Source organism: Rhinopithecus roxellana, chromosome 19 (assembly GCF_007565055.1).
Source record: "Rhinopithecus roxellana isolate Shanxi Qingling chromosome 19, ASM756505v1, whole genome shotgun sequence".
NCBI lineage: Eukaryota > Metazoa > Chordata > Mammalia > Primates > Cercopithecidae > Rhinopithecus > Rhinopithecus roxellana.
In genome coordinates this window covers 35,455,943-35,479,810 of record NC_044567.1, presented here as the reverse complement: position 1 = coordinate 35,479,810, position 23,868 = coordinate 35,455,943, and the positions used below count along the sequence as shown (strand labels likewise).

At 43.3% G+C, this 23,868-nt stretch overlaps 1 long non-coding RNA gene across 1 annotated transcript in view; it reads right to left on the bottom strand.

The window, feature by feature from the left end:
• Nucleotides 1-10,442: 10,442 nt before the first annotated feature.
• LOC115894725 overlaps nucleotides 10,443-23,868 on the bottom strand; it is a 98,319-nt gene continuing 84,893 nt past the window's right edge. The window contains exons 3-4 of the long non-coding RNA XR_004054868.1: nucleotides 23,227-23,422; nucleotides 10,443-10,646 (exon numbers count right to left, since the gene is read on the bottom strand). This is a non-coding gene — a long non-coding RNA (uncharacterized LOC115894725). The remainder of the gene's footprint in view (nucleotides 10,647-23,226; nucleotides 23,423-23,868) is intronic.

Sequence of the window (23,868 nt, the reverse complement as noted above, 5' to 3'; positions counted from 1 at the left end):
AAAGCAGAGGTTGCAGTGAGCAGAGATCATACCACTGCACTCCAACCTGGGCAACAGAACAAGACTCTGCCTCAAAAAAAAAAAAAAAAAAAAGGGATATTCTCTATTTTTGCAACTTTCTTTCTTTTTTCTTTTTTTAAACATCTAGTTTGTGTGTGTGGTTTTGTTTGTTTATTTGTTTGAGACACAATTTTGCTCTTGTTGCCCAGGCTGGAGTGCAATGGTGCAATCTCAGCTCACTGCAACCTCCGCCTGCCAGGTTCAAGCGATTCTCCTGCTTCAGTCTCCTGATTAGCTGGGATTACAGGCATGCACCATGATGCCTGGCTAATTTTGTCTTTTTAGTAAAGACGGGGTTTCTCCATATTTGTCAGGCTGGTCTCGAACTCCCGACCACAGGTGAACCGCCAGCCTCGGCCTCCCGAAGTGCTGGGATTACAGGCGTGAGCCACACCACGCCTGGTCTGCAATTTTCTATAAATTCAAACATATTTTGAAATTAAAAATTTTTAAACCTATAATTACAGACTCTTTAGGAAATAACAATAGCGTTTAAGGTTACAGAAATTATTCTTAAATGCCTTTCATTATCAAAAGGAAAAATGGAAATACAAGAACTAAAAACTTTTCATGTGGCAGGCCTAAAAATATACACGTATATACATATATCCACTAAAAAGAGAAATGAATAAGGATAAAGGCAAGTGTCAATAAACTGAAGAAAAGCAGAAGTAATGTTGAATGAATCAAAAAGAGAAAAACCCAAGTACACAAGGCAGAGTCTGAAAACAGGAATATTATAGCCATTTATAGCCATAGATAGAGATAATTTTCAAAACCCTAAACAAATGCTGCATATATTTATTTTAATAAAGGAAAATGCTTTTTATTTTAATAAAAATTCCAGGAAAACATAAATTATAAAAATCGACACTAAATACATAGAAAATTTAAAAGCCTAAGGATAGAAAAAATAGTAAAGAAAGCTGTTCAAGACCTATCCCTACAAAGAGTCCTAATTTTAAGCAGCTTTAGAAATGAATTCTGTTGGGAGCTCATAACCAGGATTACTTGGGTCTAAGTCTTCTGAGCAAAAATAAAGAAATATATTTTTTAAAAAAATGAATTCTGATGGGTGGGGCACAGTGGTACACGCTTGTAATACCAGTACTTTGGGAGGTCAAGGCAGGTGGATTGCTTGAGGTCAGGAGTTCAAGACCAGCCTGACCAACACGGTGAAACTCCGTCTCTACTGAAAATACAAAAATTAGCTGGGTGTGGTGGCAGGTGTCTGTAATCCCAGCTACTTGGGAGGCTGTGGCAGGAGAATCACTTGAACCTGGGAGGTGGAGGTTGCAGTGAGCCGAGATCGTGCCACTGCACTCTAGCCTGGGCTACAGAGTGAGACTCCGTCTCAAAAAAAATAATAAAAATAAAACTAAAAAATGAATCCTGTCAAGTATTTAACGGCTACCTTTTGCGTCAATTCGATAGTTTCAGAGCATAGAAAAAGAGAGAAAATGTGTCAAATCATTTTCTAAGGTAAGAATGATTCTGATGATGAAAACATGAAAAGAATTAAAACGTTCATATTGCATGTATGATTACTGTCCCTCAGAGTTTCAGTTCCCACTTGAAGAATTTCATTCAGCTTCTTTCGAATTTGGAGATTGGCAAATATAGAAAACAGATGAAAAATAAGTTTTAAAATACCAGAGTCGCCCCGTTTTTTTCTGTGTTATCTATTTCACGTTCACTTTGAAGAGAGGCTTCATTCATTCTTCATAATTCTCTGATGCCTGTGCGGAAGCTCCTGTCTTCTGAGGCGCGTTCAAGCCTCCATGCTTCTCTGCCTTTGCACATTCATACCAGCCACTATTCTCCATGTGTCCCTCGTGCTATGCCTCCCCTTATATCTCTTGTACATGTTCTCTTAAAATATGAATTAATCCGACAGTCTAGCCGTATTGATTTTTAAAGATACCTCCCTCTTTTCTTCATCAAAAATCATTTGTAATTACATCGTCAGAATTTAATTTCTGAGGACATTTTATCCTTTCCAGGTTATTGTCCCTCATAATGAGTCAGATTTGGAATAACAGGTCTTTCTTCTCTAAAGCTTTTGAAATTTGAAGACCCAGGAGCAAGGATTCACATCTAACTGTGCCTAGGGCCCCCTCCTTAGGGGTTTGTGAGACGACACACTTTCCTTCTCCCAAAGCTCCTTTCAATTCTACTTAACCAGTGATTCTGTCCAAGTTGATGAAACTAGAAGTTTCACCATACTTGCTTTTTTTAACTTTTCAAATGTAGGATAGCCCAAATCTCAATTTTTAAAAAAATTCATGTTTTGTCATTTTAATGTATAAAGCAGGCCTAAGCTAGAACCCATTTTTCTTTCAGGCTTGTTAACAGGATTAAACAACTCTGGAAATTCAGAGATCCTAACTAGCCCTCAGGAACAGCTCTTACAAAACTAATCAAGCTCAAGTGACTGTTTTCACTCTACCAGTGTACCTTGTAGACACTTCTGATGATCTAAGAGATATAAATACACACAGTTTTGCCCCGATTGGATTCCTCAGAGAGCAGGTTTATCACAGAGGACTGGGGGATTTCCACTGACGATTCTTAAACATGGAGGTAATTGATCAAGTCTAAACTAAGGGCAGAGTGGGTCTCTCACATCCAAGCACAGAAAGTCAAGCAGACCAAAGGCTTTCATTGTAAAGCTGCATTGCTATCCTTGTTGGAGAGAAAGTGCAGTAAAACAGCAGGACTTCTTCAAGAGAAATGTGAATAGGATGTCAAACACCCTTGAGCATCTAGAGGGAAAGACGCGGAGGGGTGACCTCCCCCACTGTGTTCAGTCACGGAGCTGAACCAGGCAAGAAAATTACAAGTATGTCCCAGGATCATTTTCCCCTTGTCTTCTTCCTTCTCACGGCCTGCGTTTCAAACAAGTTGCTAAGCCCTTACTGAATTTTTGAAGAAGCTTTTTAAAGTACAAGAGTGGCTTAGAAGCGGAATGATAAACTTATGTATCTGTGTACCCGCTGTCCAGAATTAACAAATGTTAATGTTTTGCCATTTCAGCTTCATTTTTTAAAAAATAATAGAGATAAAGCATTATAGGTAAAGCACCTTTTGCTCTTCTCACCAATGCTATTCCTCACATTTTCTGGAGATCTCTCTCTCTCTCTCTCTCACACACACACACACACACACACACACACACACACACACACACCCATAATGTTTTGTGTTTTTTAAAGTCTACACAGATGTTTAATATAGCACATCTCTCTCTTTTTCTCTCTTCCTCTTTCTCTCCCTCTCCTGTCTCTATTCCTCCCTCTCTCTATAATATATATATAATATATATTGCACATATAGAGAATATGTATGTAAATATGCATATTGGTAAGCAAAATGTATAATGTCTTTTGATTTCATTAAAATTTAAATGAATTTATCATATGGAACACATTTCTCTCTCAACATTTTGTTCAGGGTATTTGGGTTTTTTGGTGCTTTTTGTTTGTTTGTTTGTTGTTGTTGTTTTTGTTTGTTTTTTGAGATGGAGTCTCCCTCTATGACCCAGGCTGGAGTGCAGGGGCACTATCTTGGCTCATTGCAGCCTCTGCCTCCTGGATTTAAGTCAATCTCCTGCCTCAGCCTCCCAAGGAGCTGGGATGACAGGTGTGCACCATCACACCCAGCTAATTTTTGTATTTTTAGTAGAGACAGGGTTTCACCTTTTTGGCCAGGCTGGTCTTGAATTCCTAACTCACGTGATCTGCCCGCCTTGGCATCCTTGCAAAGTGCTGGGATTACAGGTGTGAGCCACTGCGCCCGGCCAACATTTTGTTCAGGGTATTTGTAGTAAAGTTAATGTATTCAGTCCTAGTTCACTCATTTTTCTTTCTTTGTTGTATTCCACAGCTGAAGAACACTATAATGTATTTATCCATTGAAAGATATTTCTTTTATTTCCAGTTTTTCCTGTTACATGCAGTGCCGTGGGGAACGTGTCCTCTAAAACACGTCTGTGAGAGTTAAGCGTGCGTATCTAGAAGTCGAGTTGTTCATCTGAAGCAGGGGTCAGCAACACAGACAGGAAATGTTTCAGGCTTTTGACACTAAATTATCTTTGTCACAACTTCTCAACTCTCCATTATGGCCTGAAAGCAGCTGTAGACAATACAAACACCAGCGAATGCTGCTGTGCCCCACTAAAACCACCAGCTGCCCTCCTGGAACACGTGCGTCTTCAGCGTCACCAGATATGGTCAGAATCCGCCCTGAGTGGCTGCACCCACTTAGCCTGCCCCCACGTCTGTTTCTCAGTGTTCTCCCTTCCCATTTTCTTGCCTTCATGACTCTTGTAGCACTGAAAACAGAAGTTGCTTCAAGTCAACAGATCTGCATGTTTTCAGAAGCCTGAGCTCATTGAAAAGATTGTGTTTGGAGTTCAGAGAGAAGAGATGTGCATGTATATGAGTGAGAGGGAAAGAGAGAGAGATTTAAGGCCAACAGAGAAGGGGAGAGATTTTCCCCAGACTGTAGTGACTACAGGTTGGTCACTCGAGCAGTGAGGATTCACTTAGTTCTCTGGGATAGAATGTGGTCAGACCACAGAGGGATGGCTGGTGATGAACCCAGGGAAAGTTCAGTAAGGTTCTCGAGGAAGAACAATACCAGCTGAGCTGTCAAACTCCAGAAGCCATGTGGACGGAGAGGATGAACATCCTAGCCACCACCCAGGGGCAGGGGAGAAGAGAGACCTCCCTGATGGTCTGGGCGGCTAAATTTTAGGATCTTTTTATTTCTAGTGTGTGGTACATAATACTTATTCAATGTTTGTTGAGTAAGTGACTTTATAAACAAATTGAATAACATCAATTTTCTTTGTGTTCTGACTGATTCATGTATCAATGAAACGTAAGGGTAAAGTAGTTTTTAGGATTTTAAAGAGGTCAGAAAGTTTACTTCCAATGAACCTACTCTTATGAAATGACTTGTAAAACAAGAGGATAAACCAAGATAGAAAAAGATGTGGAATCTTCAGACAATCAATCCAATACAGAAAAGGATGAAAGAAGGAAGGAAGGAAGGAAGGAAGGAGGAGGAAGGAAGGAGGAAGGAAGGAAGAAAGACGGAAGGAAGAAGGAGGGAGGGAGGGAGGGAGGGAGGGAGGGAGGGGGGAGGGAAGGAAGGAAGGAAGGAAGAAGGAAGGAAGGAAGAAGGAAGGGGGAAAAGAGGGAGGTGGGAAAGAGCGTTTGGAAGGTGGGGGGGAAGTGGATGAAGAGAGAAACGATAACACTCTAAAATATATAACACTCCTAGTCCATAGTTCACATAGACAATACACGAAAGAGAAGAAAAAAGAAAAGAAAAGAAATGAAAACAAAAGAAAGAAACGCCCTCCCTACGCAAGAAGAAAGAAAGAAAGAAAGAAAGAAAGATAAGAGACAAAGAGGGTAAACTCTGGAATTACCTAGCTCTGTATGATAACCATACCATGACAGCAACAAGTTTGGATCATAGCCAATTAAGATACAGAGTGAGTTTAGGGAGGGGCTGAGTAGTGGAAATGGATAGGATATCTCTCAGGATTGAAAACTGGGGAAATATTGTTAAGATGATAAAGACAATTATGGGATAGAGAAAAAACAGACCCCATTTGAACTTGAACCTAGAGAAAGATTGTCCTGTAAGTGTCCCAAGGATCATCATATTTTACACATAGCCACAAAATGTAATCACAGCACATTACTTGGTTCTGCAGAGAACAGTAATTGCATACCTGTGAATGGAAAGTATTGTTGGTTAGTTTTCAACTTTTAGAATCAATTCTGGCAGAGGAGGCAGTGTTACTTACATAACAACATGTAAATATTACAAACTTTGATAATAGAAACTTGAATAAAGTTTGGGAGGTCGCAGGGGAAGAGAACTAGCAGAGAAAAGGATAAGACAGACAACTTTGCAATACTATAGAATGGAGAAATGGGAATTGAAGGCTAACGTTTGAATTTGCAGATGTGACTAAAGGAGCTAGGAAATAATATAAGCATTTTGTAATTAGTGTACCAGATTGGCGGTGGTAAAAGTAATGAAAATGTTTGGTGGAGCACAGTGGCTTATGCATGTAATCCCAACATTTTGGAAGGCCAAGGCAGGAGGATCACTTGAGGCCAGGAATTCAAGACCAGACTGAGCAGCATAGTGAGACTCTGTCTCTACAAAAATTTCCAAAAAATTAGCCAGGCATGGAGGCATTTGCTTGTAGTCCCAGCTACTCAGGAGGCTAAAGTGGGAAGATGACTTGAGCCCAGGAGTTAAAGGCTGCAATGAGCCATGATTGCACCACTGCACTACAGCCTGTCTGTCTCCAGGCCACAGGGTGAAATGTTGTCTCCAAAAGAAAGTAATGAAAATTCTTATCTGTCAAGCAGAAAGGCAATAGTCAACAATTAGATAGATAGAGGTATTCAGAATTAGCATACACATGGTCTTTATCTGCACAGAGAAGATAACTCGAGAAGAACAAATATAGACACACACACACACATATTTATTAATAAAATATCAATTGATTATGACCAGTCACACAATACAACCATTTAAAAAAAAATACAAGAGATATATCCAGTCTTTATGGCATTATTTACCATAGCAGAAATTGAAAAACAACCCAAAATTGGTAGATAAATTTTTTATATAGTGACATAACTTCAACAGTGGAAATCAAACAGGGCTAAGCACATTGACATGGATATCAGAAACATAATGTTGAATTTAAAAGCAAATCACAGACTGACTGTGGTGGCTCATGCCTGCAAGCCCAGCATTTTGGGAGGCCAAGGCAGACAGATCACCTGAGGTCAGGAGTTCGAGACCAGCCTGGCAAATGTAGTGAAACCTCATCTCTACTAAAAATACAAAAAAAAAAAAAAAAAAAAAATTAGGGTGTGGTGGCTACTCTGGAGGCTGAGGCAGAAGAGTCACCTGAACCCAGGGGGCAGAGGCTGCAGTGAGCTGAGATCGCGCCACTGTACTCCAGCATGGGTGACAGAGCAAGATTCCGGCTCAAAAAAAAAGAAAAGCAAATCACAGATCTCTTCAACATGATACCATTTTTAAGCTAGTAAACAACAGGCAAAACAAAGCAATGCGTTACTTGGAGACAAATACATACATGCTAAAACTAGTAAGAAGAGTGAGGGACTGAGAAAAATGAGGGATTCCTGGTGGGGAAGTGGAGAGAGAATAGGGAGGAATATCAATAGTATTTCAACACTATCACTCATGTTTTATTTCTGATGTTGAGTGGTAGAGTCTCAGGTATTCATTCTATTATGCTTCAGAGGCTACATATGGGTTATGTTTACTCTTTTGATGGTATCAAACGTCTCTGCTAAAACTATAGTGTATATGCCATACCCATGCACTTACCACAAATTGTACATAGGTGCATATATAATAAAAATAGGTTTTGTTGCTGTTGTTGTTTGTTTGTTTTGAGACAGAGTCTCGCTCTGTTGCCAGGGTGGAATTCAGTAGTGTGATCTCAGCTCATTGCAACCTCCACCTCCCCGGTTCAAGTGATTCTCCTGCCTCAGCCTACTGAGTAGCTGGGACTACAGGCGTGCGCCATCACGCCCAGCTAATTTTTGTACTTTTAGTAGGGACGGGGTTTCACCATGTTGGCCAGGATGGTCTCAATCTCCTGACCTCGTGATTCATCCACCTCAGCCTCCCAAAGTGGTGGGATTACAGGAGTGAGCCACCACGCCCGGCCATAAAAATAGTTTTTAAACGAGGCGGGTTTCTACTTTTTGAGATGGAAAGCCTAGATTGACCTTCCAATTTTATTATTATGTGGGGAAAAAATAAGACACAGCTGTACCTATTAGTATAACGTCATTCATGGGGGAGAGATTATATACAAATGTATACTTGTCCATGCATAGAAAATACCTGGAAGGATACACACAAAATCTGCACAGGTGCTCTTGTAGGAATGGAATTAGCAGACCGGGAAAGGAATGAGATTTTGTTTTCATTCATTGCATCTGTTTTACACTTCTGTGTAGAGAGAATTGATCAAATGATAGTATTTAAGAATATAATACTAGAAATATAACAGTGTTAGAATTTTTACTTACCAAGTACTTACTGTTGGCACATAGTAAATTAGTGAACAGTAGAAGTTAGCAAGTGTGATGCAGCTGGTGTGGTAACGCAGGTGAAAGAAATGGGAACTTTTTTTTTTTTTTTGAGACGGAGTCGTGCTCTGTCACCCAGGCTGGAGTGCAGTGGTGTGATCTCGGCTCACTGCAAGCTCTGCCTCCTGGGTTCACACCGTTCTCCTGCCTCGGCCTCCCAAGTAGCTGGGACTACAGGCACCCGCCACCTCGCCCGGCTAGTTTTTGTAAGGAAATGGGGATTTTTTAACACCAAAAAGGAAACATGCCAGATGTGACTGCTGTCTCCAAATAACTTAAGGACTGTCAGGAAAATGATGAGGTTCACTTCGTATGTTTCCAGAGAGAAGGACTGAACCACCGGCCTGCAGCTATAGGGGAGACAACACGGTTCTCCAGATGAAACCAGCTGCCCCCGGGGGCTCACTGCCACCCACTGTATTCCAAGCCCGGCCCACTAGACCGGTCATCAGGGACCCCTTTTAAGCCCTCCTGCTAGAAGATTCTTTCCTCTAAAGTCGAAGGCTGCAGAGTTGACTAGGAGAGGACAGAGCTTTTCCTAGAGGTGTAAGGGAATGACCGTCCTTCCTTCTCAAAGTGGAAAGTCACGTGCTGGCGTGTGCATTTCCAGGTCAACGCGGAAGTCGTAAGTTTTGGGGGTTGTCTGCTTAGACTGAGTGGAAGCTACTGTCTTCCTCAAAACGTGTGAAAGCAATGAGATCATTCCTCTTCTCTGAGGTGGGGGAGATGGGGAGAGACCGGCCTGAGACACAAAAAGAAAATTCTGAGGTGGGGACTGGGTGGGGGGACCCAGAGGGAGGACTGAGAGCGAGAGCCAGGGAGGCAGGCAGACCGCAGGCTGGGCAAAGCCAGAGGAGAGAGGCTGCGGGAGGTGAGAGTCTGAGCCGAGGGAGCCCAGGTTGAATCAGGGATAAACGCTGGAACGGGCTGTAACCAGGAATGAGACGTCTGGCATTTTGTAATTTCTGGAGAATTCCTCTTAAATTCCCTTTCCCTTCAGTAAACACGGTGAAAAACCACTGCCCGCCATGTGTGTGGTCTCCCTGGCACACAAGAGTGGGGGTCACAGCCAGGACAGGGAGAGGGGAGCCCAGGAGCCGCCGGCGTCCAGGTGCGGCCCAGCAGAGGGGCAGCCCGCCCTCTCCTGGCCTCTCCGAGGAACTGCAACACCGAGGCTCTGAGGCCGAACCCCAGCTCAGAGATGAGCACCTCGCAGCAAGGAAAATGTCGTGGACAGAAAGGATCTCGCCTAGCAGCAAACAACACAGTGCCTTTCTCTATCTGGAAATCTCATTAGAAAGCGGGACGCAGAGAGTTGAAGCCATCTTCTCAGCCAAGTAGAAATTTTGCAAAGACATGATTTTTGCCAATGATTGTGAAACAGAATTGGCAGAAGCACCGTCATCGTTTCTCCTATTTGTCTGGTGACCCTCCGTTTGCAAAAACCCTTTCGCACGTGTCCTCTCACAATACCCGCATGAAGTACTGTTTTCCTCCTTTGCAGAAGGAATGCTGTCTGCAGGCATTCCTGAGGTACATGGCACACCCACGGTGCCACATCTCCCGGCTTGTCCTTCCGTCTTCAGTCCTCTGTTCCATCCAACCCAAAGGCCCTAAGAATTTGCACAATAAATGCAGACGTCTTTGTGACCCTCATTCAGACACAAGCCAGTCCCTGTCTCTGTATGCTCAGAACTCCCAGGAGGACTGGGAGCCAAGGTCTCAAGCCATTCACTGCACACTCAAGGAACCTATGCTAGGAAGACAGAATGAGGGCGGGGTCTCCGGCATTCATGGATTACTCACATGTGCCCGCCCGCGACCCACGCCATTCCTTGCTTTATAGCATTACTGGAGAGTTCATAAAAGAAGCAGGCTTTTCTTCTCAGCAGAGTTGAACGCTTTGCAAGTGCGAGATAATAAAGGAAAAATGGGGTAGCGTAGGCTGTCTGCAGCTTTTCCTGATAACCTGCAAGTTAAACTTCTGACACCAAAGTCACCCTGCCATCTGAATCGATCAAGCCAGGCTAGAGCCAGGAAAACAAGAAGGTCAGTAGCAAATGAAGTAAAGCCCCCTTTTCTTATCCTGGCAGAGGTGGTGAGCCCCTTAGCACCTTGTCAAACACTAAATTTAATCCCAGTTTTATTTTCAAATCACTTTTTAAAAATGCACTAACCATTAAAAGATAGGGGAAAAGGTCCTTTTAAAATGATTTATTATGTGTTAACAGCTAAAGAAAACCTAAACAATGTCTCCGTAAAGACTCACGATCACGTTTTTAATTAAGAGCCACAACTTTTAATGGAAGGCATAATATACCCATTCATTGCAGGACACTGGGCTCCTCTGGGTAATCCAACAGTCAAGCTCGAGGGAGGAATAACGACTTTCAGTTCACACCTCAACGTCTTCTGTTAAAGAAAATAACGATAAAGTAAGACCACTTGAAAACTTTTGAGTTTGGGAATTTTAACCCAGAGAAAGGGTGCATTTTGCTCCATTACAGGGACGCTTGTTGCTGGTTCAGGACCCACAATAGCCCGCTCAGTGCTCTGAGTGCCTCGGACACCCCCTAAGTCTTAGCAGGTAAGTGGGCTATGCTCAATGTGCCCTGTGTGTGTGCTGCCTGGTAAATTCCTGCCCGTACCCTGGGGAGGCTGCACCCCCTGAGAATCAAACCGTTACTTACTGTCTGTTTCTCAAACTGGCCCCTTAACAGCTTTTTCTTCCCTAGTTCTTTTATTTAAGACTGAAAGTTAACAATCTAGAAGAACAGAGTGTTGAGTCCTTTTGTATGGCCCCACAAGGAAATATTAATTGCATCAGGCACCATTTATCTATTGCTGGCATATGACAGCTTCACTCACTTAGCCCTGGCAACAATGAAGTAAGAGTATGAAGTGTGCATATCATTATCTCCGTTTACACATGGAGAAACCGAATCTTGGCGAGGATAAGGAATTTGCTCTTGTCATTAAACAGTACGAGAGACTATGGGCTGAGGCAGGGTGGGTGGGAGATGGGGTTCAGGATACCCCAAAACATGGTATATTCACATTTGAGAGAACAGCAGAAACAGGAAGGTCACTCTCACCTTATTCTGCCCTTCTCCCCTGAACCAGGTCCTGGAATTCTCATTCCACGGGGACTCTTTCTATGCCCAGAGGAAAGGAAGTTTCTTCTCCCAGAAGACACAGGGTCACAGAGAAGAATCTGAACAAACCGGCCTTGCTAAGTTCCCACAAGTTTCTTACATACTTTTAAAAAATACAATCACTCTTCTCCAGGTCTACTCTGTTCTCCATCAAACCAAGCATTAAAAATACACAGGTTTACCTGTTCCTTTGTGACTTCATTTCTGAAGTTTCCCATGACACATAAACTTATTAAATAAATGTGTCATGCTTTCCTTTTGTTAATTGTTTTTTGTTATAGGGGCTTCAGCCATGAACATAGCGATGGGTGGGGGAAGATGGTTCTTTTCCCCTACTTGGGGCTGGAGATATAGACCCCGTCCTTCCCCTCAAGGAGTGTTACGTCTTGTTGGGAAGGCAGGACTTGAGCATACAGAAGCAGAACTAACCACACAGGACCACTAGTATAAGGGCCCACTGGGGCCAGACATGGAGGCCCACGCTTGTAATCCCAGCACTTTGGGAGGCCAAGGCGAGCAGATCCCTTGAGTCAGGAGACAGAGACCAGCCTGGCCAACATTGGTGAAACCCCATCTCTACTTAAAAAAAAAAAAAAAAAAAAAAAAAAGCTGGGCATGGTGGTGCATGCCTGTAATTCCAGCTACTCAGGAGACTGAGGCAGGACAATCGCTTGAACCCAGGAGGCAGAGGTTTCAGTGAGCCGAGATCACATCACTGCACTCCAGCCTGGGTGTCAGAGTGAGACTCTGTCTCAAAAAAAAAAAGAAAAGAAAAAAAAATTGGGAACTAATGGGATAGACAGTACCACTAAAGTTCAGAGAGGGAAATGAGGGGAACACCAGCTTCTGTGTTTAAGACAGAGGCGGGATTCAATCTTGACCTAGGGACACATAGTTTCCAAAAGCAGAAGGAGGTGTAAGAACAAAGTAAATGATATAAGCCAGTGTTTGCCTAACTTTTGTTACTTTCCAGATCTTTACTATATCCACACATCACCTAGAGGCACCAGGTGTCACATTCCAAGGCACTTTTTCAGAACTTCATATTTTTCTTAAAACATATTACTTTGAGGCCGGGCACGGTGGCTCACACCTGTAATCCCAGCACTTTGGGAGGCCGAGGTGGGTGGATCACGAGGTCAAGAGATCATCCTGGCCAACGTGGTGAAACCCCGTTCTCTACTAAAAATACAAAACCTAACTGGGCGTGGTGGTACACGCCTGTAGTCCCAGCTACTTGGGAGGCTGAGGCAGGAGAATCGCTTGAATTCGGGAGGCGGAGGTTGCATTGAGCCGAGATCACACCACTGCCCTCCAGCCTGGCAAGAGAATGAGACTCCGTCTCAAAAAACAACAACAACAAAATTACCTTTAAAAGAAAACCCCTTAAATCTAGTTTTCAAGGAAACTTGATAACCACACTACAGGGAAGACAAAACTCCACCTCCATCCTCTTAGACTGGACCCACGAATTAAATTGACATCCAAAAGATTAACAGGAGAAAAATACAGGCATACTGCACGTAGCTGTATTGCATTTCAGAGATACTGTGTTTTTTTACAAATGGAAGGTTCGTGGCAACCGTAAGTCAAGCAAGTCTGTCTGTGCCATTTTTCCAACATCAGGTGCTTACTTCTTTAGCATCTTTCCACAATAAAGTATTTTACAACTAAGGTCTATACATTGTTTTTAGACATAATTCTACTGCACAGTTAACAGGCTACAGTTTAGTGCAAGCATAAACTTTATATGCACTAGGAAACCAAAACATTTCATGTGACTTGCTTTGATATATTTGCTTATTTCAGTGGTTGGGATCCAACCCCCATTATCTCCAAGGTATGCCTATATATATGTTTATTTAACACAGACTTTATGTGGCACAGGACCCTTCTCTTTTTTTTTCTTTTCTTTTTCTTTCTTTTTTTTTTTTTTTTTTTTTTTGAGACAGAGTCTCGCTGTCGCCCAGGCCCAGAGGTATATGTGGGGGTGGCATGGTTTTAACTCCTTCACTATTACAATTTGAAAAGTAGGGGCCAGGCATGGTGGCTCACACCTATAATCCCAGCACTTTAGGAGGCTGAGGTGGGCAGATCACTTGAGGTCAGGAGTTCGAGACCAACCTGGCCAACCCCATCTCTACAAAAAAATACAAAATTAGCTGGCTGTGATGGCACTTGCCTGTAATCCCAGCTACTCAGAAGGCTGAGGCAGGGGGATCACTTGAACCCTGGAGGCGGAGGTTGCAGTGTGCCGAGATCACGCCACTGCACTCCAGCCTGGGTGACAGAGTGAGACTTCATCTCAAGAAAAGAGAAAAAAGGAAAAGTAGAAACACTTCGTCAAAAATCCAGAAGTAGCCCAAAAGAGTATATGAGATTACAAAACAAAATAATCCTCTTAAGTTTAAAATTGTATCTAAAAAAGAATGTTAGAATAATACTCAAAATAAGAAACCTTGATAATTTACCACCAAAAGTCCCCACCACATACAACCAGTTATAGAAAACAGTGTGGGTGTTCCATCAGAAACTAAGAGGAGAATGACCATCTGATCTGGCAACCCCACTACTGAGTATACACACGAAATAAATATGTCCAAGAGATGCCTGCTTTCCCACGCTCATCACAGCGTTATTCACAATAGCTAAGACACAGAAGCAAACTATGAATCCATCAATGGAAAAGAAAACACGGTATATATATACAACGTAATACTATTTAGCGTTTTAAAAAGAAGGAATCCTGTCATTTGCTACAACGTGGATGAACCTAGAGGAGATTATGCTAAGTGAAATAAACCAGGCACAGAAAGACAAATATTGCATTACCTCACTTATATATGGAAGCTAAAAAGGCTGATCTTATAGCAGTAGAAAGTAGAATGGTGATTATCAGAGGCTGAGAGAGGGGTTTGGATGGAGAAAGGAGAAATGTTCAGCAAAGGGTACAAACTTTCAGAAAGACAAGAGGAATAAGTGTTAGTGATCTAGTACACAGAATGGTGACCATAAATAAAAATGCATTGCACATATTTAAAAATTGTTAAAAGAGTACCTTTTAAATGTTTTCACCACCAAACAGTGAGAAGTATATAAGGTGAAGGATAAGTTAATTAGCCTGATTTAATCATTCCACAATGTAAACATGTATCAAAACATCATATTGAGCTCACTACATTTATACAATTATTACTGGTCATTTAAAAACAGCCAGATGTGGTGGCTCACACATGTAATCCCAGCTACTCAGAAGGCTGAAGCAGGAGCATCACTTGAGGCCAGGAGCTTAAGACCAGACTGAGCAACACAGTGAGACCCTTTCTTTAAAAAGGTAACAAAAATAAAAATTATCCAAGTGTGGTAGCACACATCTGTGGTCCCAGCTGCTTGAGAGACTGAAATGGGAGGACTGCTGGAGCGCAGGAGTTGGAGGCTACAGTGAGCTATGATTGCACCACTGCACTCTAGTCTGGACAATAGAGTGAGACCTCGTCTCTTATAAAAATAATAAGAATAAAATTAATTAATTGGTTTTTTTTTTTTTTTTTTTTTTGAGACGGAGTCTCACTCTGTCGCCAGGCTAGAGTGCTGTGGCACGATCTCTGCTCACTGCAACCTCCAACTCCTTGGTTTAAGGGATTCTCCTGCCTCCGCCTCCCAAGTAGCTGAGATCACAGGCATGCGCCACCATGCCCAGCTAATTTTTGTATTTTTAGTAGAGATGGGGTTTCACTGTGTTGGCCAGGATGGTCTCAATCTCCTGACCTCATGATCCGCCCGCCTCAGCCCCCCAAAGGGCTGGGATTACAGGCGTGAGCCACTGCACCCGGCCAATTAATTGAATTTTTAAATCACTTTTTTAAGCTGAAAAGAAGTAGTCCCTAACTCAAACATGTATTAGATTCCCCTTTTATGTTTCCAAGAGGCTCGGCTGCATGGGCACTGTTGACACAGGCCCAGGCTTTCCTTGGTTCACTGTGGCGTTATTTCAGGGTCCGGTGCCGCCATGCAGGCTAAGCACACCGAGAACAGTCCACTCTCGCTCAAGCATTCATTTCCGTGTGGTCTCTGGGAGAGTGGGCTCAGCAGTCTTTCCAAATCACTCTCATCCCCAGCAGAGCCTGATAGTCCCAAAGAGAGAAGGCTGAAGAAAGCTTCCTGGGTGTGAAGGCAATACAGCAATGGTTATTCATTCTACGGGTACTTCCAAAAATACCACGGAAGAAAGTTCGATTATAGGTTTAAAATGTTGATGAGCATGCGCTTATACCAAGCCTGGGATCAATATGTTCTGCATAAACTGGATTGCCACGGCTATGCCTGTTTTCACCTGATCTTAGAAACATCAGTAGAATCACACACTTGGAGTACAAGTTATGTTGCTTTTTCTAATGCACATTAAAATGAATACTTAGCGGTTCATACAACCAATGACAATATTCTATCATCATTGGTTTGCATGCCACATGTTGGGGAAATATTAGAAACCAGGTCCAAAGGAGAATCCTCCACTTGTTCTCATCCCAAAGACCCCATCTCTATTTCCCACCGTCTGGTCCAATTACTTCTTTTTTGAAACAGTCTTACTCTGTTGCCCAGGCTGGAGTGCATTGGCACAATCTTGGCTCACTGCAACCTCCATCTGCTGGGTTCCATTGATTCTGCTACCTCAGCTTCCCTAGTAGCTAGGATTACAGATGTGTGCCACCAAGTCCAGCTAATTTTTTTTTTTTTTTTTTTTTTTTTTTGTATTTTTAATGGAGACGGGGTTTCATCATGTTGGCCAGGCTGCTCTCAAACTCCTGACCTCAAATGATTCACCCACCTCGGCCTCTCAAAGTGCTGGGATTACAGGTGTGAGCCACCATGCCCAGCCCAGTTACTTCTTCTTGGAGGTCCAAGACTGTCTTTGCATATTCACAGAGCAGCACCCATTTGGCCCCGAGCTAACTGTATCCACATCTTTCAGTCCACTGTTCTTTGAGAAGTGTATTTGCCATGTGAATACTGCCCTAATCTTTGTACCTGAAATGTGTACACTGTTTCTCCCTGCAGACAACCACAGAGTCTGAAGGCCAGAAAAAAACGGATTGGAAAGTAAAACTGATTTGATTGTTTTTTCTTTTCCTTTTCTATCTATTTATTTATTTATTTTTGAGACAAGATGTCACTGTGTTGCCCAGGCTGGAGTGCAGTGGTACACTCACCGTTTACTGCAGTTTTGAACTCCTGGGCTCAAGTGATTCTCCTGCTTCAGCCTCCCTAGTAGCTGGGACTGGGCACATACCACTGTGCCCGGCTAATTTTCTTTGTAAAGCTGGGGGTCTCACTGTGTTGCCCAGGCTGGTCTCAAACTCCTGGGCTCAAGGGATCCTTCCAACTCGACCTCCCAAATTGCCAGGATTACAGGTGTGAGCCACCTCCTCGGCTCGCCTGGCCCGGAGTAAACTGATTTGAAAGGAAAAGGAGTAGGAACAGAGGCATTTATTTGATCATGATCAGGTTAAAGTGCCGATTTGGCTAGCTTCATTCCTCACCAAATCTACTGCCAACATTTTCCTCTCCCCATTCAACCTCACTCAAAACGATTAGACACATTAAATCCCAGCCACAGTAAACAAAGGTTGGACTGCTATTGTACTAGCTCAGGTTTCAGCTTCCTTGGCCTGCGTGATCCGAGGGAGGGGCCTAATGAAGGTTCTACTGGTGGCCGCCATATAAGGATTCCAGCAGGAAGCAGGATGATGGGTGAGAAAGTGCTGTCCTCTGAGGGTGCCGCACACACACCCAGATGCCAGCCTGCCCACTGCCATCTCTGAACTCGCTAGGTGATCTCTTTGCAGGGCTCTGTATCCGCTAGAACTGCCTTTCTGCACATTCTCTACATGTAAGTGACTCTCTCACCCCTATGGCTGAGAAATGACACCCCCATCTTTCTGCTTTGAAGCAGCTTGTTCAAGGTAAGGAAAACAAATCTGATCAACGCAGTGCGCTTTCAAATTATTAGTCCAAATCCAGCCTCTAGTTTGGAATTCCCTGACATTGCCCTTAAATATGTTCTCATACATTTGGAAGAAACTAAAGCAGCTTAATCTCATCTGATTCTGTATTTTTAAAGCATATTAGTATTAACAACATGCAAGTTGCTGTGCTGGAAATATCAGCTATACCCAGAACAGTCTCTGCCGTGCAGTAGTTCATTTTCCTAGAGCAAATGTGGTATTTGAATGTTATCCGCTGGTTTATGTGTCCACATGTCAAAGTGCTATGAGAATACAAAAGCAGCGGGGTGCGGTGGTTCACACCTGTAATCCCAGCACTTTGGGAGGCCAAGGCTGGCAGATCACCTGAGGTCAGGAGTTTGAGCCCAACCTGACCAACACATAGTGAAACCCTGTCTCTACTAAAAATATAAAAATTAGCTGGGCATAGTGGCACATGCCTGTAGTCCCAGCTACTTGGGAAACTGAGGCAGGAGAATCCCTTGAACTCAGGAGGTGGAGGTTGCAGTGAGCCGAGATTGTGCCACTGCACTCCAGCCTGGGCAAAAAAAAAAAAAAGAAAAACGAAAAAGAATACAAAAGCAAGAGACATTACATATGCTTGGGGGATTCCTGTGGATACATCTGGAAAGTCTGCCCACAGGAGGTCATGTGAGCCTGGATTCAGGGGTCAAAGACCAGGAAGTGGGACATATGATATGAGGGGACCTACCCATGATGAAGCCAAATATCCATGCATTGAGTCAACAAAAGGACAGAAAGAGATGTCGCCAGAAAACAGTAACTGAAGTTGAAGGATTACAGTGTGGAAAGACTAGCAATGGCCATGCTGGATCACGTGCCACAGTAGAGACGAAGCAAAAAGAAAGGCAAAGATACTTAGGCATCTGGTGAGAGACGGAAAGAAGACAAGAGGGAGGGTTGGGACGAAGGGAGATGAAGAAAGTGGCAGCGCGGCTCTGGTAGCTTTCCATTCCTTGCTTACAGTTACTATGAACCCTGGCTATTACCATAGCTCCTATCCTTAATGCCTATGGATTTCTTTAGGATTTACACCATCTTTTCTTTCAGTATCTTATACCCAAAAGAATACTGCCGGGAACCTAAGTCAGAGAAGTGACATTTGAACCAGATATAAAACATGAGTCACAGTTTGACAGGGAAAGAAAGGGTTGGGCATTCAGCCTAAGAAAACATTTTGCAAGGTACAACTTACGGTCACAGAAGGGGCACCTACATGGAGCTCATTCAAGGTACTCCCTGTAGCTCTCCTGCTTCCCGCCACAGCCTGCCCTACCTGTTCCAGAAGATGGACTGCACCAGGGTTGAATTCCAGGTCTGGGCAGAGAATGGTGGCTCACGCCTGTAATCCCAGCACTTTGGGAGGCTGAGGCGGGTGGATCACCTGAGGTGAGGAGTTCGAGAGCAACCTGGCCAACATGGTGAAACCCTGTCTCTGCTAAAAATACAAAAATTTGCCAGACGTGGTGGCAGGCGCCTGTAATCCCAGCTACTCAAGAGGCTGAGGCAGGAGAATCACCTGAACTCGGGAGGTGAAAGTTGCAGTGAGCTAAGATCACACCACTGCACTGCAGCCCGGGCAACAAAGTGAGACTCCCTCTCAAAAAAATTTTAAAAAATGAAATGAAAGAATTCTATGTCTGAAAGCAAAACAAGGGGATGGTGGCACAGAGAGCTCTCTGGAAGCACAGAACCAATGCTGCTGGAGGTCCAGACAAAAACTCCTATGTTCACAGCACAATGTCTCCCAATAGCAAAAGGTGGAAATGAGTATCCATCTACAGATGGCTGGATAAACCATTGTGTCATATCCATATGTCAGAATAGTACTCAGCCTTAAATAAAGGAATGAGGTACTTACACAGGCTATAACATGGATGGACCTGGAAAATCTTACACGAAGTGAAGTAAGCCAGAGACAAAAGTCCTCTTAGAATATGATTAGAATACGATTCCATTCATATAAAATATTCAGAATAGGCAAATCCACAAGGCAGAAAGTAGATTCGTTATTTCCAGATGATGGAATTTCAAGATACATTACCCCCAAAATATGGCACCTTGGCATATTGAATATTTTAAGCTGAAGGAATATTTTAAGCTAAAGGAATTTGAGAAAGAGTATGTGCAGGAAGGATTTTCTGACCTTCCCCTGAAACAGGTCATAAGAGTCTCATGTGAGAGGTGCCCTCCTATACCCAGAGGAAAGAAATATCTTCCTCTCTGAAAACACAGGGACACAGGTTTTGAACAAATAGACCTTGCTAAGTTCCTCCCAGTTTATTGCTGTTAGATCACAGTCTTTTTGTTCTATTTCTCCATGATGGTCCATTCTTCATCAAACCTAGCATAAAAATACTCAGGTTTGGCTACTTCTTGGGACTCTACTTTCTTATGAAATTTACTGTGTCACAGAAAACTTCTATTACATACATTTGTATGCTTTTCTCTTATTAATCTCCTTTGTGATGTGGGACCTCAGCCAGGAATGGAGGATAGGTAGAGAAAGAGATATTTTTCCTCCTCTCCACAAGGGAGAAAGGAGGGGAAAAGGGAGAGTGACTGCCAAAGGGTATGGGTTTCCATTTGGGATGATGATAAAGTTCTGATGGTGGCTACACAATATTTGAATGTACTTAATGCTGATGAATTGCACACATTAAAATGATAAATTTTATTTTATGTGTACTTTGCACAATTAAAAAATATAAAAAAATAAAAGTGGCTGAAGGGAGAACTAGAACCAACTACGGATTTACTGGAAAGCCCCCTGGCATGCAGACAAGAGAGCCACATTGAAGGGGACTCGTGTTCCGCGATCTGCCAGGCAGCCCCACAGCCTGGTTACTGCCACAACTCGTGTTTGCTTGAGAAGTTCTGTCATACATCTAGAGGAAAGGATGAGCTTCAAATGAATTAGACTTAGGTTCAAAACTTCAGCTCTGCTATTCCTAGGGTATTTTGATCTTGGCAAATTTTTCATGCTTTTTGCCTCCATTTTCTGTTCTAAAAATAAGGTAAATATTAACCCACTGAGGAGCTGGCATGGTGATTAAATGAGATAATATGCATGAAATGCCTGACATTACCAAAAAATTTTATCTGTTACTCTTGAAAACTCAAGAAGAGTAAAATTTCCAAATCAGTTACAGTCATGAGAAACTGAATACACCAATGGATAATGACCAGACAGGATATAAAAATAGACCTCTGACCCACAGTCTGCAGCAACCTGCCCAGGAAACCAACTCCTTATCTACAATAACCAGCCGAGGAAGCCAGCCTGCCATAATTCATTCAGACTTGCAGGAAGTCAGACTGCTATCTCTACCAACAATCCGGGAAGCCAAAGCAATAACCCCTGTAACAATTGGCCAAATGACCAGGACTTGATTGATAATTGACAGCTTCCCTAATTTTTGTCCCTGCTTCCAACTTTGGACCAACCAGACAAAGCTGTAGGGGAGGGCAAAAAATAGTCATCTTTCTTGTACCATTGTAGCTTCTCGAGCTGGAGCCCTGTAAATTAGGCAAGTAAAAGGTTAACAAGAAAAAAAAATGAGGCTGGGCGCGGTGGCTCAAGCCTGTAATCCCAGCAATTTGGGAGGCCGAGACGGGCGGATCACGAGGTCACAAGAGCAAGACCATCCTGGCTAACACGGTGAAACCCCGTCTCTACTAAAAAATACAAAAAAAAATTAGCCGGGCGAGGTGGCAGGCGCCTGTAATCCCAGCTACTCCGGAGGCTGAGGCAGGAGAATGGCGTAAACCCGGGACGCGGAGCTTGCAGTGAGCTGAGATCCGGCCACTGCACTCCAGCCTGAGCGACAGAGCAAGACTCCGTCTCAAGAAAAAAAAAAAAAAAAGAAAAGAAAAAAAAATGATGTTTATTGACAAGTGCATCACACGTATATGTGGGAGTACCCAGTGATGAGTAACCTAAAGGTTACCTTAGGCCAAACAAAGGAAAAGGTGTTTAGGGCTTCAGGGTGGGGGAGGCAAGTATAAAAGAGGAAAAACATGTGTTCCTTCTGATGTAGTGTAGGTGAGGTCCAAAGCGGGGCTTAGCCCACAGGTTCTTGGCTCTGACCAGGAAAGAACTAAAGGGCTAGCCAGAGGTAGAAGAAAACAGCTTTACTGAAGCAGCAGTGTTACAACTCTGGCAGTGTTACAGCTCCGTGACTGCTCCTGCAGAGCAGGGCTACTCCATAAGCAGGGTAGCAGCTCAGGGCAGTTTTGCAGTCATAGTTATACCTACCTTTAATTGCATGCAGATTAAGGATTGGTTTATGCAGAAATTTCTAGGGAAGGAGTAGTAACTTTTGAGTCATTGGATCATTGTCATGGAAAGGAGCAGTAACTCCTGGGTGTTGCCACGACAATGGTAAACTGATGTGGCACACTGGCGGAAGCAAGGTGTCTTATGTGATCAGGTAGGAGCGCAGGTTTGGCTTTGAAGGGTAGCAAAGCATGCCACCCCAAAATATGCCTCTTTGGCATATGGACAGTTTTGAACTAAAGATCATTGAGAACCAGTAGATCCAGGAAAAGCTCTAATATGTCTTCCTTTTGTAAAGGAAATTTACATTTGGAAAAGATGTCTCCCTCTCCTGTGCCGGAAAGAAGATTCTTAACAACTCTTACCAACGAAGAAGGCCAAGCTAAAATCCTCATCACAAGACCTATTAAACAACCCTAGGTTACCATACCCTTCCTGCTCATTTTTCGATAACCTGCGATGGGTTTCAGCACATACTACCTGTATTAGTCTGTTCTTTTATTGCTATAAAGAAATGCCTGAGACTGGACCGTTTATAAAGAAAAGAGGCTTAATTGGCTCACAGTCCTGCAGGCTGTCCAGAAAGAATGGCGGCATCAGTTTCCGGGGAGGCCTCAGGAAACTTACAATTATGGTGGGAGGCAAAGCAGGAGCTAGCAGTTCACATGGCCAGGGCAGGAGGAAGGTGGGGAAGGTGCTACGGACTTTTCAACAACTAAATCTCACGATAACTCACTCACACATTATCAGGAGAACAGGACTGAGGGGGTGATACTAACTTATTCATGAGAACTCCACTCCCATGACCCAATCACTTCTCACTAGGCCCCACCTCCAACACTGGGGATTTTAATTCAACTAGGAGATTTGGTGGGAACACAGAGCCAAACCATATCACCACTTTAAAGTATGGCACCTTGACATGTTGATTTTAAGCTGAAGGAATTTGAGAAAGTACATGTGCGGGAAAGACTCTCTGACCTTCCCTTGAAGCAGATCAAAACCCTTTTGTGTGAGGGGTCCTCCCTATACACAGGGGAAACAAGCATTGGGCATCGTCTCTTTGAAGGGACACAGAGAGTGATCTGAGCAAACAGGCTTTGCTAAGATTCCCCGGGTTCTTACATTTCTCTCATCCTTTTTCTTTGCTTTGTCATGTTTTCCCACAATGCTTCATTCTTCCTCAAATCTACCACCAAAACCATTCAGGTTTAGCTGTTTCTTCAGACCTTCATTTCCTTTCGAAGGCTCCTGCGTCACGTAAAACTTATATTGAATAAATTTGTGTACCTTTCTCTTGTTAATCTGTCTTTTGTCACAGGGGCCCCAGTCAAGGAACCTAAGATGGGTAGAAATGGGGTAGGAGGTGGCACTCAGATATCAGATTAAACTGAGGACTAGCTAAAACAGGGTTGGGGCAGAAACAGCTTTCCATAAGACATGTGTGGGTGGCTGACTCCCCTGCTGCAGCAGCCTCTGAATAAAGGGCCTTTGCTTGTTCTCCCCTGGTTGGTCTTTACCACAGCCTATACCTTCACACAGCCGTGACAGGAGCCAGAGACATCTGAAGGCCATTGGCATCCTCGTCGAGCCCTCTCACCGCTCCACAGCAAGTTAGATTCTGTGAGCACGTCTTCAAGGAGCACACATCCTCCTCCACCTCTTCTCTCTTCAAAACTAAAAGGCGGGCTTCCAGCTCAAGACCAATGGTGCCTTCCTGAAAGTTCTCTGAAATAAAAATGAGACGTTATGAAAACATTATCCTTGAGCAATTAAAAGAACAGGAAGGGGGGAAATCACTAATTTCAACAAATTTCCTCAGAAGACATAGAAGGAATGCCTGAGTGTTGACAGGTGGGATGGGCAGAGCAACAGGCGGCTGAATGCAGCAGCTTGGAGCACAGGAGGGAGTTAGAGAGAAGACCAGAGACCATCTGCACAATGTAACTGGTGGAGGGGAAGCGTGGTTGCCTAAAATGAAGGGGTTCATTGAAAGCCTGTGTTTGATGGATCTGCTGGCACCACCCCGCCCCTTAAGCAGAGTTCAGGCAGCTGATACTTATCACCAGACTGTCCCCGCTCCACCAAAAAAAAAAAAAAAAAAAAAAAAAAAAAAACTCTTTTCTAAAGAAACCTAAAATATTTGCTAAAACTATTAACTGCAGTCAAGAGCC